Source organism: Rhinatrema bivittatum, chromosome 4 (genome assembly GCF_901001135.1).
Source record: "Rhinatrema bivittatum chromosome 4, aRhiBiv1.1, whole genome shotgun sequence".
Lineage (NCBI taxonomy): Eukaryota > Metazoa > Chordata > Amphibia > Gymnophiona > Rhinatrematidae > Rhinatrema > Rhinatrema bivittatum.
In genome coordinates this window covers 471,393,307-471,410,095 of record NC_042618.1, presented here as the reverse complement: position 1 = coordinate 471,410,095, position 16,789 = coordinate 471,393,307, and the positions used below count along the sequence as shown (strand labels likewise).

The window sequence follows — 16,789 nt, the reverse complement described above, 5'->3', positions numbered from 1 at the left end:
CTTCTGGAAGTTCCCTGGTTTCACCGTGGATAATATTTCGGGCAACCGATGAGGTGTCTTTTTTTACTTTTATTCTCCAGGTCCCCTTAAGGTCAGGCTGGTGGTCATCTGCCCCTAGGTCCTGAGGACCAGAGACGTCAGCCCAGGTTTTTCCACATCCGTTTCAAAGCCTGCCTCTGAGAAATTTCCAGAATGCTTTGAAATGGGAATAGAAAACCTGGGGTTCACATAAATGCTGGTATGCATGGTTTGGTAATCCATCTCTTTTTTTTTCAACTCTTAATGCAAAGGATTCTGGTATTGGAAGTCCTGCCATTTCTATGACCATAAGCAGGGCAACTCAATTGCAATCACGTTTTAAATGTGCGCTACAAACCTGCAGTGATGGGCCAGACCCAGGCTGGCTATTTTTAACCATACAGGCTGCTGCAGTTCATTTTGCTTGTTGATAAAGTGCTTTAGATGGTGAAGGTGGGCCATCTGCTGCATACACAGAGACAGGAACTATTTATTTACTTATTAAAAAAAAAACAAAAAAAACCAACCTTATATTCCGCAATCTCTCAGCAATGCTGGCCGATGAGAAGCACATATAATTTTACATCACAGTCTGCAAAATAAATACATAAAATTAACAGTCACAAAAAATTTAAAATACAAAAATGGCTTCCAACGGTCTCACTCAATGAGGCTCAATCAAAGACAACTCTCAGCCATGTCAGGGAAGGCTTCCTGCGACAATGAAGCCTTTAACCCTTATTTCTAAGTATTCCGGGCAAATTATTCCAGAAGGTTGGGCCAAGCACCAATAGCACCCTGTTTTGAGCCCTACACAAATGACAACATTTCACCATTACCGTCTTCTGTTCTGAAGAATGTAGCACTCTAAGGAACCAACAAATTGCACAGATAACGTGAAAAATTAGAGTTTTCTGCTTATACAAGAGCATGGAGAGTGATGTGACTTAAAAATTGGGGCCCCATCTCTCTTCTCAATATGGGCTACCAGATCCTGACAAAGGTAACGGCTACTGGTCTAAAGGGCAAGGCCACTGCTTCCATTAGGCAAAGCAAGGGGTCGCCTGGCGTGCCAACATTTTAGGAGTGGCTAAATCTCACCAGCACATGACCTATAGGGGTGCTGGGCCAGAGCCAATACTGGCCAAGAAGGGAGTGCGGTGCTCGAGTTACTGCTGCTGGCAGAAGGAAGAGGTGAAGTGGGTGAGGGGGGGGGGGGTGTATGTCCGAAGGTTTTCCTGGGGTGCTAAATACTCTTGTACCAGGCCCGAAGCATCCTAGGACATAAGATCATGGACTGCCTGAATATGAACAGGGACACGACTCAGCATGTGAAGGACTGCTGCATCCTAATGGCTTTCAGGAACCTGTCCCAGGAGCATGAACTGCGAAAAATCAGAGTTCATACTGGTTGTGCAGTGGGACCCAGTTCCTTCCCCACTCCCCTTCCCCTTAATCAAGATCTTTGGGGTGTGGTTGGGGGGAGATGCAGAAGCCCAGATGTATTCGGGGGGGGGGGGGGGGTCTTGTGAAACTGAATCTGAGGTTGGGAGTATGAAGACTGAAAAAAATGGCCATCAAGGAAGAAGTCCTGACATGCGTAGAATGAGGCCTTACCTGTGCTCTAGGATGCAGCGCAGGTGAGAGCCATCCCCAAGGCAGCCCTTGACGTCAGCTGGAATTCCGAGATGAATTTTGTGAAATGTGTAGCTTCCAAGAAACACCTAAAGCAGGGGTGGCCAGCTGTGGTCCCCAAGAGCCACAAACGGGCCAGGTTTTCAGGATGCCCACAATAAACACACATGAGGTATGTTTCTATACAATCCAGGCAGTGCATGCAAATCTATCTCAAGCTTATTCATTGCAGATAACCTGAAAACCTGGCCTGTCTGTGGCTCTTGGGGACCAGAGTTGGCCATCCCTGAAGGTGGCGAGTCCCTGATCTCACCACCGAAGCTTCTTTGTCTACAACTGTACCATAGTCACCCTGAGAAGACCCAACAAAAACCAAGTGCGGTATATCTGATACCCTTGTTCTTCCTCCTCCCAGGCTGTAGGAGGTGGACTGGGGCAAGAGGGGGAGTTTATTGTCCCATAACTGAAGTGAAAGGAGTTAGAAAGGATTGTGAAAGAATTTGGACCATAACACATCGCAAGGGCCTCTGGATACGAAGAACCTTCTACAAGTTAATGCGCACATAGGACAGCCTGGAAACCACGCGCCACCTTCCGAAAGCCACCCGCATCATGGTGTGACAGGAATAAATACGATAGATGCAATAACAATGTGTGACCACCAGATAAATATTGCACCCAATCGAACTTATCACACCATCTCTATAGAACTTTTTCTATTTTAGGAGGGAAAGACTTCAGATGCCAGTAAAGACTCATAGACTTGGTGACTAGACAGAATCATGAGTCAGAAAAACTTTTTTTTTTTTTTGCATTTATATGTGAAGAAACCCTACTTAACTGTGACTAAAAAATCATAAATAGATCTGGAAGCCTGTATATCAAGTCAAGGCTTGCATCAAAAATTAGCTCAAAGAAAACTGAGCTTGTGAGTCTGCTAGAAGTTTCTAAAAAGTACTTCGTAAAGGAACCTAGAAACATTTATATCAGTTCAAAGCTTGCATCAAAAATAGCTCAAGAAAAGTACTTAGCTGGCGTTTGCCACGGAAAAGTATCATTTGTTTTACGAGTGACACAACGTCAAGTTTGGAAAACAAGGAACACAGAATGGCGTTTGAACATCGTTAGTTTTACATCAAGATGCGCAGTGCAATACTATGTGAAATTCAATGCAAGGGGTTTTTTTATATAAAGTCCAATACAAAATGCTACAAAGCTCAATGTAAAAATGTTACAAAGCTCAATGTAAAATACTACAAACTTAACCCAAAATGTTACAATGTTTCAATGTAAGACAACAAGTCTACATCGAAAGGCTCCTCCGTTACCCTGTAAACCGGCGTGATATGTCCGATGAACAGCGGTATAGAAAAACAAACAAATAAATAAATAAATAAGATGTTTGGAAGTTAACTAACTCGCTGATGCAGCCGTTTCAGGCGAAACCCTGGCCAGGTTGGAGGGTCTGGAGTGGCTTGGAGTCTTTAATAGAAGAGCGGTTTACAACCTGGAAAGGACACTAAATCAATCTTAAGTCACCTTAGAAGCTTAAGTTATTTTTTTGAGCTGTTTTTGATGCAAGCCTTGACTGATATGTTTCTAGGTTCATTTAGGCAGGACAAGGCACTGGATGTTAAATTAAGTATTTACTGATTTTTAACAATTAAAGTCCATTTTCCATAAAGGTGAATTCACAGCCGTCTTGAGTACAAAGGTGATTTTTCCTCTTCTGGGATGGTGTCCTCTTCTGCAGGAATCAGGGTAAAGCTTCCCAGGGTGATTTTAAAGGGCACAAACCTTTCCCAGCAGGGGGTGCCCTCACACGTGGGAAAGTCCTACCTGAGTCCCCCAGCCTGTCCTGGTCCCATGGGGGTGGAGATCCGATTGGGAAGCTCCAGACGCCTGGGCCTTCTCCTCGATGCTGGTCCTGGTGACCTCTGGCAGGAAAAGGCTTTAGAACGTGGGAACCAGGCTCTGCCAGCCCTGGAACCCTGGGGAGAGGGGGAGTATGAATACTTTACTTGCTCTCCGAAAATCTCTCGGTGGCCGCTGCTTTACTGCCACTGGTGCTTGCCCCATCTAGGGAGCAGATTAGGGCTCCCGGGTCTTCAGCCCTTCTGCTTTGTGTCAGGGGAGAGGGTGCAAGCTTTAAGCAGGAGGTCCCTTCTGGAAAAAAAAATCGGGATACATCTTGGGGGCAGAGTGGGTTCCCAGGTCTTCAGGCCTCTGGGTTGAGAGCTCCCTTGCCCCAAAGGGAATCCGCCAAAAACCTATCTCACTGCAGCTAAATACAACACAACCCTCTGGCAGGGTGTGCACAGACTAGAGAGGAAACTCGTCAAAAATGAAGTTCATGATAAGGTTGGGAGGATTTCATCCGGGAATGGAAAAATTGCATCCTGTCTGGTTTTAACCCACTGCATGCTGGAACTTATTCTGATTTCCTATTGCATTCCCTAGGAAATGCAAGACTATAAGGGCCAGACTTTAATAGCTACGCGCGGGCGTACATTGGTGCACGCAACCCGGCGTGCACCAATGTACGCCCGATTTTATAACATGCGTGCGCAGCCACGCGCATCTTATAAAATCCAGGTTCAGCGCGTGCAAGGGGGTGCACAATAGTGCACCTTGCGCACGCCGAGCCCTGCTGGCTTTCCCCGTTCCCTCCAAGGCTGATCCGAAATCGGAGCAGCCTCGGAGGGAACTTTCCTTCCACCCCCCACCCCCCAACTTCCCCTCCCTAACCCGCCCCCCAGTCCTACCTAAAAACCCTCCTAACCTTTAATTTATAAGTTGCGCCTGCCTCCAGTGTGCTGGAGGCCTCAGCTCCGCCCACAACCCGCTCCGCCCAGCCCCGCCCCTTGCCCGCCCATTCAGTAAAGCCCAGGGAGTTACACGCATCCTGGGCTTCAAGCGCGCCGCTGGGCCTTTTGAAAATAGGCCCGGCACGCGGATCCCGCCTATGCGCGTAAATCATCCTGGATTTACGCGCGTAGGGCTTTTAAAATCTGCCCCTAAGTACCTGCATGCAGGGGAGTAAAACCAGGACTGGATCAACCTGTCCTGAAAATCTGGAGCCAGTTGGCAACTCTACCTAAGCTCCCTGAATGGGTGAAGACATGCCATGAAGTCCTTTGCAGAAGATTCACCTTGCGGGTAGCTGGGAGTTGGTATGGCACCCGGACGGGTTAGCCACTAGGTGGCACTAGCCCCCTGCTTAGAGCCTTCCATCCCTGCCCAACCTGCAGAGCTTAGGGTAAGGTACAAATAGCCCTGTGGGGATAGGGAAATACCTACAGTTACCTGAACGTAATCCGCTTTGAAGTGCTGAAAAAAAGTGAGAAAAGCGGAATATTAAAAATCTAAATAAATAAATAAATGAAATGTATCATTTCTTCTGATCAGGGAAACCATGGAAACGGAATATAGAGCTGAGAAGAGGCAAGAAAGTATTTGCAAAGTATCATGAATTATATCACCTTTAATAAACACTTCTTCTCTTCAACTCTGTCACTCTCCTTTCATGCAAAAAATTGCTTTTTTTTTTTTTCATAAACCTGCATTTACTTCTGTTTACGCCTCGAAGCACTGAATGCAGTGTCACCCAGAGAAAGCCACGCAGTAATGCACCAGACACACACACATGCACACACACACACACACACCACACACACTCACCACACACACACACACACCACACACACACACACTCACCACACACCACACACACTCACCACACACAACATGCACGCACACACACACTCACCACACACACACACCACACACGCACACACACACTCACCACACACCACACACACTCACCACACACACCACACACCACACCACACACACACACCACACACACACCACACACACACACACACCACACACACACACACACACCACCACACACCACACACACACACCACACACCACACCACACCACCACACACACACACACCACACACCACACACACTCACCACACACACATGCACACACACACACCCACACACACTCACCACACACACACACACACCACACACGCCACACACACACTCACCACACACCACACACACTCACCACACACACCACACACCACACCACACACACAGCACACACCACACACACCACCCACACACACACACACCACACACCACACACACCACACACACTCACCACACACACACACACACACCACACACACACACCACACACCACACACACACACACACACCACACACACACACACACACTCACCACACACACACACACACACACCACACACACACACACACTCACCACACACCACACACCACATGCACACACACAAAATCAAATACCTCCTGACAGCAGACACAGACATCGACCCACAAGCACCCACGACCCAGGCCCGGAGCCGCCCCGGATCTCCTCCCTCTGGCGGGGTACCAGGGGTACAGCTGGCCAGATGCAAAGGAAATGTCTCCGCATTTCACTCACCAGTGCCAAAAACAGAGGGCAGAGAGCTGGAGAGAGAGAGAGAGAGAGAAAGAAGAAGTGGCTGAGACAGAGAGAAGCGGGGGGGGGGGGGGGGGATGCTCAGACAGAATAATTCCCCAAGACACTTTTTTTTAAAAAGAAAAAAGAACAGACGGTTGTCTAGATTCATTTTCCCATAACCATGTTCAAATTTTTAAGCGGAAATGAGGAGATCCAAGATTTAAAAGGAGCAGTATCTACTCACTCACAAATATAGGAGAAGACAAAAAATAGAGGAGGATAAATAATGCAGTGCTACTTAGCTTGAGACCGTTAGGTTTCGATCCCCTCAATCTTATGGCTACCCAAAAATAAACGTAACTGCTCTGGTTCGTAAAATATACAGCGAGCATTATTCATGTTTAGTACACATTTGCACGGATACCTTATCATTATCCTAGCACCCGGCTGCCTGGCCTCTTGGCACATCTCTTAACATTTTTTTTCGACGGATTTGTGTCGATTTAGTAACGTCTGGGAACATCCAGATCCTTCGCCCATTGAACATCTTGCCCCTGTTTCGAAGAAAAAGCTTCAGAATCATATCTCTGTCCGCAGGGAACACCAAGGAAATCAAGACTGTTCCTCGGGCCTCTATCTGCTCCTCCATTGTAGTTTCCAGGAAGGCAGTTAAATCCTGAGGTAGGTAGGCCGGTGCTGTACTCGAGGTAAAGTAGATATTTGAAATCGGGGGAATTGCCTCCGGTGGAACTTTCAATATCTCCAGTAAGTATTTTTTTAAATTGATCTCTCAAGGAGATGAATCTTGTTCGAGGAACGTTTAAAGCCCTCAAATTCACATACCTCTGGGAATTCTCCAGGTTTTTTAATTTTTTAGAAGTAACCGTCTCGGATTGCACTAAATTTGACTGAACTTTCTTGCATCTCTGTAATTTTTAAGTCTACTTCCTTGATCTTGGTATCATGCTGTATCACTACAGGTTCAATTTTTTGAACAGTTTCTTGCTTTTTTTTTTTTGTTAACGCCAAAGTTAAGGATGAAATTGTCTTCTCAAGTATAATCAGAGCGTTCCATACCGATTCGAGCGTTATCTCTCGCGGCTTAACCAGTTTCTGATTGAGGTTTGCGCCTACCTTACTTCCACGACAAACCTCTGAAATCCTTTCGGTTTCGCTGGTCGAGTCCTCTTTCCCCCGTAGAGATAGTAAGGACAGCACTCTGGTCTGCGTCGGCCTGCCCCTTCCATGGCGGCTCTCACCTCCTGAGATCTTTTATCCACCACCGCAGTGCTTCCAGCATTTTCACAAGCAGTAAACAATCCTTCCTCCCGCCTCTGCGGCAAGACCTACCCCGGTATTCATCTGCCGGGAGAGCCAGCCCGGGTCTTGGTTATTGCTGGGGATCGGGGGAGAGGGTGTCTCGGGCGCTCCGGGGGCTTAATGAAGTTTGTACGTCCTGGAGCGACGGGGTGTGCTTCTGACCCGGCATCTCCCGGAGCTGATGCATTAGTCGGTGCAAAAAAAGCCCTCTGTTGTCGGCTGGGAGGGAGTTATCACAGCCGGCACAGAGGATTCCGGCCGGATCCTGCCTTTCCTCTTGGTGTGAGACATTGAAAGTACACGGTAAGATTCAAACTAGAGGAGCCGAATTTGCAGCGACCTCTCCTCAGGACGCCATCTTGGATCTGCAATTGCAGAGAGATTTTGACAACAGGCCAGGCATCCAGGATACCATTTGTACGTATATATATGTGTGTGCGTGTCTGCATGCATGCGTAAATGTGCATATGTGTGTGCACCTGTGAGTGTGTGTCTGTATGTGTGCGCACCTGCATGTGCACGTGTGCGTGTGCGTGCCTGCGAGTGTGTGTCTGTATGTGTGCGCACCTGCATGTGCATGTGTGCATGTGTACGCGCCTGCGAGTGTGTCTGTATGTGTGCCTGTGTGTGCATGTGTACGCGCCTGCGAGTGTGTCTGTATGTGTGCGTACCTGCATGTGCATGTGTGCGTGTGTACGTGCCTGCGAGTGTGTCTGTATGTGTGCCTGTGTGTGCATGTGTACGCGCCTGCGAGTGTGTCTGTATGTGAGCGTACCTGCATGTGCATGTGTGCGTGTGTACGCGCCTGCGAGTGTGTCTGTATGTGTGCGTACCTGCATGTGCATGTATGCGTGTGTATGCACCTGCGAGTGTGTCTGTATGTGTGCCTGTGTGTGCATGTGTACGCGCCTGCGAGTGTGTCTGTATGTGTGGGTACCTGCATGTGCATGTGTGCGTGTGTACGCGCCTGCGAGTGTGTCTGTATGTGTGCCAGTGTGTGCATGTGTACGCGCCTGCGAGTGTGTCTGTATGTGTGCGTACTTGCATGTGCATGTGTGCATGTGTACGCGCCTGCGAGAGTGTCTGTATGTGTGCCTGTGTGTGCATGTGTACGCGCCTGCGAGTGTGTCTGTATGTGTGCGTACCTGCATGTGTGTGTGTGTACGCGCCTGCGAGTGTGTCTGTATGTGTGCGCACCTGCGTGTGCGTGCCTGCGAGTGTGTCTGTATGTGTGTGTACCTGCATGTGCATGTGTGAGTGTGTACGCGCCTGCGAGTGTGTCTGTATGTGTGCCTGCGTGTGGATGTGTGCGCGCCTGCGAATGTGTCTGTATGTGTGCGTACCTGCATGTGTGTGTGTGTACGCGCCTGCGAGTGTGTCTGTATGTGTGCGCACCTGCGTGGGCATGCCTGCGAGTGTGTCTGTATGTGTGTGTACCTGCATGTGCATGTGTGCGTGTGTACGCGCCTGCGAGTGTGTCTGTATGTGTGCCTGCGTGTGCATGTGTGCGCGCCTGCGAGTGTGTGTGTGTGTATATGTGTGTATATGTGTGCATAGATAGACAGATGAAGTAACTCAGCTTGGGGAGGGGTCCTCAGCAATTGCATGGATGGAAAGGGGGGAGCTCAGCACAAAACGTTTGCTCGCCTCTCATGTACGTTATAAAATCGACGACATGATGTTAAACAAAACATTGCTCCATCGCAAATCATTCACTGTGCATCAATATAAGCCCTCAGGAGAGAAAGGAATCCAAGAAAAGAATACAAAAGAACCAAGAATAGAAACCCATGTGTGAGCAGGCTGCAGAAAACACTGTTTGACAGAGAAAGCACAATGGGGCCGATGCAAAACATTGCACTCAGCCGAGCGCACTGTTTAAGCTGCGGCTGGATGCGCGTTTTGGTGGTGTATCCACAGCCCCTTATGCTTTAAGGGGATTAGTGCGTCCACAACACGCGTCCAATGCACAGAAAAACTAAAAGCGCTCATCACATGCAAAAACAAAATGTGTGCCCAATCTGCACACTTTTACGCTCAGAAATTATTGCCTACCCAGAGCAGGCGTTTGTTGAGAAGGGGCCTCAAAAGGCCTTGCATTCTGTTGAGAAGGGGTGTTTTAGTGTGCCCATGGGCCTCAGCCCGACCCCAGATGCATCCAGGACCGAACCGAGGGTTGACGGCGTGAGCCACCATGGCAGACGGTCTTACCCTCTGCCAGGCCTGCAAGCTCCCAAAGCCAACAACAGGATGATGTTGGAATGTGAATGGTCCTCCGACCATTCCAAGCCCTTTCGGACCTGCCGCTTAGATCAGCATGGAGCAGCAGGCCTGGCCTGAGGATGAGGGCAGACGGGCCTTGACACGAAGACATGGCAGACTAGGATTGATGCGACGGCATCACAGACGAGACTTGGGTTGATGCAACGGCATCACAAACATGACGAGGAACTTGAAATCCAAACAAGACAAGACGCAAGGCAGGAGGACATTGGCACTGTCTCTCAGGGCACCCTACTCATTCCACCCGCGGAACTGAGTTGCGGACCACCCTGTCCCACTGTGCGCCCTACACAGCCCGAGGAAGCTGGTCATGGACCACGCTGGGAGCGAGAGAAGCGCAGGAAAGATCCAGTCGAGGTGGGACTCCAGCTGCTGCAAGCAGCCTCGAGGGCTGCTCCAGCCGCCAGGAAAGACCGAGGGTTTTGCGGCCTCCAGCCACGAGAGTGGTATCGGTGTCGGCAGCAGTCCCGGCCGCGCTGAAGATGGCAGGAAGTCTGCGGCTCCAGCCACGGCAAAGAGGAGCAGCACCGGCGGCCTCCAGGCCACAGGGAGAACACAGTCCACGGCTCCAGCCACGCAGGAGGCCCGACGGCGGCGTCCTGCCACGTGTCGATGAAGCAGCGGCAGCATGGGGCGAGTGAGTGCCTGCCTGCTCGTGGGGAGACCCGCGGGCAGAGGTTCATAACAGCGTTAGTTTCTGAGCAGCCCAAAAAAGTGTACAGAAAAACAGAAAATGCTGCTTTTCTGTACATCCTCCGACTTAATATCGTGGAGATATTAAGTCAGAGGAACGAAAAGTTTAAAAGAATAAGGAAAAACCCTGCTCCCTGCTGGAGCATGGCTGGGTGGGGATCTAATCATCTGTGCCTCCTGGTTTGCATACCGCAGGCTAGATCTGGAAAAAAGCAAAGCTACAATTTCAGGAAAGAAATCATCCTTTTTCTGGAAAAATCATCTTAAAATCCAGTTCCTATCAGCAGAGGCGTACCTAGAGTATTTGGCACCCGGGGCGGATACTTCTTTGGCACCCCCTCCCCCCAACATATAATTTTAAAATGTCCTAAACATTGATAAAATATTTTAAAACAGCAGACATATTAAATAAAACCCAATAATTAAAACTATTAAGGATTTTAAAAATCTCCCGCTCTCCATATCTGTCATCCTAAGATTGTTGAATACCGCGAGCACGCATGCACACATACAAACACACACACACACACAATATGCTCCTCATATACACACATACATGCTTGGTGAGAGACGGAGCATGTGTGTGTGTGAGAGAGGCACACTCACACACACACTTTCTCTGTAACTCTCTTACACACACTTCCTCTGTGTCTCTCTCACACACAGACATGCTTCTCCCATCTCTCTCTCACACACACACACACACGCTTCCTCTGTACCTCTCCCGCACACTAACACACACATACACACACACACACACTTCCTCTCTCTCACACGCACACATGCAGACAAATACTGAACTGAAAGCCACAAGCCAGATGCTGTATGCAGTGCAAGCATGGAAAAGCAGAAAATTACTATTCCTCAAAACAATGCAATAAAGAAATATAAATCAATCAGAATAGTAAAACCATACTAAAAAATATACATTTCAAAACAGCTGATGATGGGAATAATATTCAATAATTAGAACCTCCTGCACAAATTGTTAAAAATGTTCTAAACAAAATAGCAGACATCAAATAACACCCAGTAATTAAAACTAATAAGGGTTTTAAAAATCCCCCACTCTCCATACCTGTCACCCTGAGATTGTTGTGAACTGGGGGTACACACACACACACACACACACACAAACGAAATATGCTCTCTCTGTCTCTCACCCATGCACACTTGGTGAGCGACAGAGGGAGCTTGCAGCTGAGATTCACACATTTCCTCCATCTCTCTCTCTCACATACACGCTTCCTCTGTATCTCTCACACACAATTTCTGTCTCACCCAGGCACACACACAGGCACCCTCTTACACATATGCACCCACAGGCACATACACTCACTCTTCTATACATTCACCGTCTCATACACCCAGAGGCATCCTCTTACACACACACACTCACACACATAGGATCTCACCCATGCACACACACACACAGGCACCCTGTCACACATATGCACCCACAGGCACATACAGTCACTCTTCTATACACTCACCGTCTCATACACACACAGGCATCCTCTTTACACACACACTCACACTCACACACACCACACACACACACACCCTCATACACTGGCACTCACAGGACCAGTCTTTCCCTTCTTCGGCCACCGTCTCCAGGAGTGCCAGCGGCAACGCTGGGTCTATTCTTCTGTTTTCGGCTCCCGGAGCACCGGCGGCAAGGCTGGGCCTGTTCTTTGCCACCTCATCGGCTCCACAAAATGTTGGAGGCGCCGTTGGCCTCTGCCACTGCAGGTCCTTGCTTCTGCTGGCGGGGTTTCCCCTGCCACGTCACTGTTCCGCGCCACCGCAGGTCCTTCCTGCCGGCGGCAATGGCACCCCTCCCACTGTTGCCACCCGGGGCAGACCGCCCCCTTGCACCCCCCCCCCCCCCCTTTAATTCACCTCTGCCTATCAGACTGAAACAGGAAAGTCACAGGAATAGGAGGCCTTCCCACAGAAATCTTTCCCACTAACCAGACTAGCAGGACATAGACACAGGAGAGAGCAACCAGTGGCGCTATAAAATGTATTCTATCCCGGGTATATAAACAAAGCAAAAAAGCCAGCTCCACGCAGAAATGTCTTTCCATGGAAGAGGAGTTACCTCTCACCCGAGCCCGTCTGCTCCCCCAAGGGACACAGGAATGCCCACGTCCGCTCATTGGGTATTGCTGCGGAGGTTGGTGCTCTGGCTGCTGCTGTACCCTCGGATGCTGCTGGACTGTGTGTGTTTGTGTTTCACACGCGCATTTATCTAGCCCTCTGTTTCACGGGCTGTGCTGTATCCCAGGCCAGAGTTTTGACTCTTTTATCTTTTCCAATTAACAGCGGCTGAGGGATCTCAGAGGCTGGTTATCTCCTTCCAGGGAATCGGGGAAGAGATGTCTTTGAGGCCAGGGGAGAGACATGGGAGACCATCTTTCTAGCTGTCCTTGAGTTAATCAGGTAGCTTGTTAGCATGCTGGAGAAAATATCCTTTTGTAGGTGGTTATTAATTCTCCATGTACCATGCCAAATGTCCTTGAAGCTGCTGGGCATAATTCTCCTCTTCCGTGATAACCGTGCATTATGCAGAGGGGTTTTTTTCCTGCGTACTGGCTCAAAGCAGGGAATAGGCCGACAATCCCTAACCTGACTAGGCCTCCTGCTGATGCTCAGGTCTACCCCAGCGGCTATGTTAACCCTAACACCACCATCTCAATCTTCTGGGTCCAATTCATGGAAAAATCATCCCCCTGAAGCCCAGATCACTCCTCCTTGGGGCTCGGGAGAGGGGGAGAGCTTGATCCAAATGTCTTTTAAATAAACCAACGAGTAAAACATTTTAAGCGCAGGAAATCTCATCAAGTGCAAATTCTTTGACGTCAAAGAATTCTCCATTATTTTCCAGCCGATACTCGGTGACCTGATCCTGGGTTTCCTGAATTAAGGAAGAATCCCCTGCCTGCAGTGTTACTCTTTTATCTTCTAGGACCTGGGTTTTCCCCACAATATCAGAAACCTTTTCATTCTGAGAAGACAAATCCGTATCCAAAAGGTGTGACGGGGATGGTGGGGGGTGAGGGAGAGGGAGAGCCAGGTCCAGAGATTGGGAGGGGGAAGGGTTTAAGAGAGAGAAAGTGGGGTGATGAGGGTGGGGGTTAGTATGTGAGACCATAAGGGGAGGTGTGGAGAGGGAGGAGAGCACAGTATGTAAGGGGATGACTGGGGATGAGAGGGTGATGGGGAGAAGTATGAGAGGGGATAATGGGGGGTAAGGGAGTCAGAGTGTGGATGATGGAGTAAGGGAGAGAAGCCGGAGGGAACGTCAGAAGGAGAAAGGAGGTGAGTACAAGCAGAGGGAATGGTTGCGAGAGGGTGAGAAGGTTAAGGTGAGGATGATGGGGAGTCGGGCAGGAGGGGGGGGGTGGCTGTCTGGAGAGAAGGGAGCTGGATAGCAGATTGATGGGGGAGGGGGAGAGTTGGGGAAGTCAAGTGGGACATGGCAACCTGGGGGGGGGGGGGGGGCAAGAGATGAAGGATAGGAGCAGGCACGGCTCGAGGCAAATCTGCTGCCCCTTCCCCCTTCCATGGCACGGCACAGGTCAAGGGCCAAGACAGGATCCCCTTGGTGGGGCCGTTTCGGAGATTCGGAAAACTGCCGAAAGGGGCAAGCAGGGGGTCAGGGCTCCCAGAGGAGTGGCAGATAAGAGTGCAACCCTGTCATACTCCCACACCCTACCACCTGCATTTACCCCCCGGAGAAGTGGGAGATGGGAGAACGGTGGGGGGGGGGGGTCTGTGTGTGTGGTGCGCACTCTTCAGATTGGTGCAAGGGTATTAGGCACCCTAGGCAAACCTTAGAGCCTTGCGCCCTCTCTCTCTCTCTCCCAGCCCTCACCGCACATGCCCCATCCATTCTTGTCAAGATGGTTTCTGCTTCGTTTTGTTTTTTTTATTTAAAAAATATCCTTTGCCTGGCGCTGGTCTGACTGCAGCAGCCACAGCAGAAGAAGAGGAGAACATCGGGTGCCGGTGCTGCAAGCCTTGGGCCCAGGACGGTTGATTCTGGATCGAGGCCCGAGGGAAGGGGGGGGCGGTGGCGGTGGAAGTGATGGGGGCCAAGGCAGAGCTGTGGCCGAGGGACTGGGAAAAGGGACGTCAGTGCTGGCAGCCAGGGAGGGGAAAAGTCAGGCGGGACCGTGGGAGTAGCCCCCGTGCCAGGTGAAGGCAAAGCAGAGGCTGCAGCCTGCACAGAGGAGTGGGCTCCATCGAGCTGAGAGGGAGGGAGGGAAGCAGCGGCAGAGATGAGAGATGAGCAGCGCACCGGGGGAATGGCCTTTCTTGCAGCTTGAGCACGCCGTCTCCCCGCTCCCGTCTTCTGCAGCTTGACAGCAACCTGCCGGGAAGACGCAGGAAGCTGACGGGTGCGGCGTGTGGTGGGGGGGGGGGGGGGGGAGCAGTCACGCTTCGGGGAGGAGCAAGACACGATAAACCGGCAAACAGTCCGGACTTTGTAACGGTGTCTCGGTTTGGGGGGGTCAATGACGCACCCCTCTTGTCGGTTGCTGGTGCCTACGCACCATTGTGTACTAGGGATGTTACATCATCTACCCCATGTTACTGATCCCCTTGATGGGGCCGTTTCGGAGATTCGGAAAACTGCCGAAAGGGGCAAGCAGGGGGTCAGGCCTCCCAGAGGAGTGGCAGATAAGAGTGCAACCCTGTCATACTCCCACACCCTACCACCTGCATTTACCCCCTGGAGAAGTGGGAGATGGGAGAATGGTGGGAGGTCTGTGTGTGGCGCACTCTTCAGATTGGTGCAAGGGTATTAGGCATTAGGGGTAGATGATGGCAAAAAAGGAACCAATTGATCCATCCAGTCTGCCCTGCAAGTTTATATTATTTTTATTAATGTTATTTTAGGGTAGTAACTGCCGATCCATGCAGGTTCCCCCATGCCTTCTGTTAAAGGAAGTAACTGCCGATCCATGCAGGTTCCCCCCATGCCTTCTGTTAAAGGTAGTAACTGCCGTTCCAAGCAGATTACCCCAGTTAATACAAGTTACTTCTTTTCATCGTTCCTATCCTATAGCCACTGGAGATCCCTCTGCATTTATCCCACGCCCTGTGGAATTCCCTTGCCGTTCTTCTCTTCACCACCTCATCCAGGAGGGCATTCCTGACTCTGCCTGTGGCACCAGATTACGCAACATGTGGACAAATGGCACGTTCCAAGCTCCTTACTTTAATCCACCAGAATAACCCAAAGTTATTTTCTGGCACGTTAATGGGTCCTGAGGTTCCGATCTATGCCACACCAACATGTCCAAATGTTCCTGCTCTAAGTGTTTCTGTGAGTCGAGCACCTGTACCCGCCAGCAAGGCAAACAAAAGTTTTTAAGTTTTATAAAATCGTTTTCTTTTAAGACTGGATGGAGGAACACTTCAGTGACTAATACTCAAGTTACTTCCAGAAACATGAACACAAATCCCCAAATGAACTTTAGTTTAGTTTATTAATCACCTTTCTATAGTAAAAAATCAAGGCACTGTATGAACAAATCAATTTAAAAACGATTTCATATAATCTAGTAACGTATCCTCTAGAACAAGCGTCAATAAAAACATACATACGTGGCCATTTGGGTCCCTGCCCCCCAGACCTTACCTGGCGCAGGGAGGTATGGTGTAACCCAGGGACAGAAAAAATAAAAGGACAAAAGATAATAACTGGACTGGTGACAACTGTATCCCAGATTTGCAGCAAGGGGACAACTGGGCACTGTTTTTCCCTGTGGAGCAGAGAGATGTCATAATAAAACTGTTTCAGTTTAAATCCAGCATGAGACTTGTGCTGTTGCAAAAAGCAGCCCTTATCGGATTACAAGAGACACAGGGATTTCAATTACTAAAATGAGCCAATGGGGAGCCAGCTTACTGCCCGGAGAGAGGTGAGAACATCAGACCAATCAGTGAGGAGCAAGAAAAAAGGCACGAGGCTGCGTGTGAGATCGGGGAGAGGGAACAGCAGGAGAAGGAAAGCAGAGAGCTGTGCTTGGGCTAGGATCCCTCCTTGCCCTTCGCCCATGGCTACCAGGAGACAGAGCACAGCAGAAGGAGAGTCCAGGAGCTGAGAGTTTACGTCCCCCTCCTGCAGGACCTAGTTCAGCTAAGTAATCCTACTTTGCTCAGCAGCCGTACAGTGATTCCTGCTGTCTTTCTGGGCCCCAGAGGGCTGCATCAGTGAGCTACACGATTAACCCCTGCTGTTTGCTACCAACCATTGGCCAAATATTGACCCCTCCCCATTCCCTGTTTATTGTAATTTCCATTCTATAAGTTCACTGTAAACCGATATGATGTCTCCAC

At 49.7% G+C, this 16,789-nt stretch overlaps 1 long non-coding RNA gene across 2 annotated transcripts in view; it reads right to left on the bottom strand.

Annotated features, from left to right (window-relative positions):
* The window catches only part of LOC115089197, a 56,449-nt gene extending 44,199 nt beyond the window's left edge, over positions 1–12,250 (bottom strand). For both annotated transcript variants that reach the window (XR_003856024.1, XR_003856023.1), the window contains exons 1-3: positions 12,016–12,250; positions 4,960–4,983; positions 546–610 (exon numbers count right to left, since the gene is read on the bottom strand). This is a non-coding gene — a long non-coding RNA (uncharacterized LOC115089197). The remainder of the gene's footprint in view (positions 1–545; positions 611–4,959; positions 4,984–12,015) is intronic.
* Positions 12,251–16,789: the final 4,539 nt, after the last annotated feature.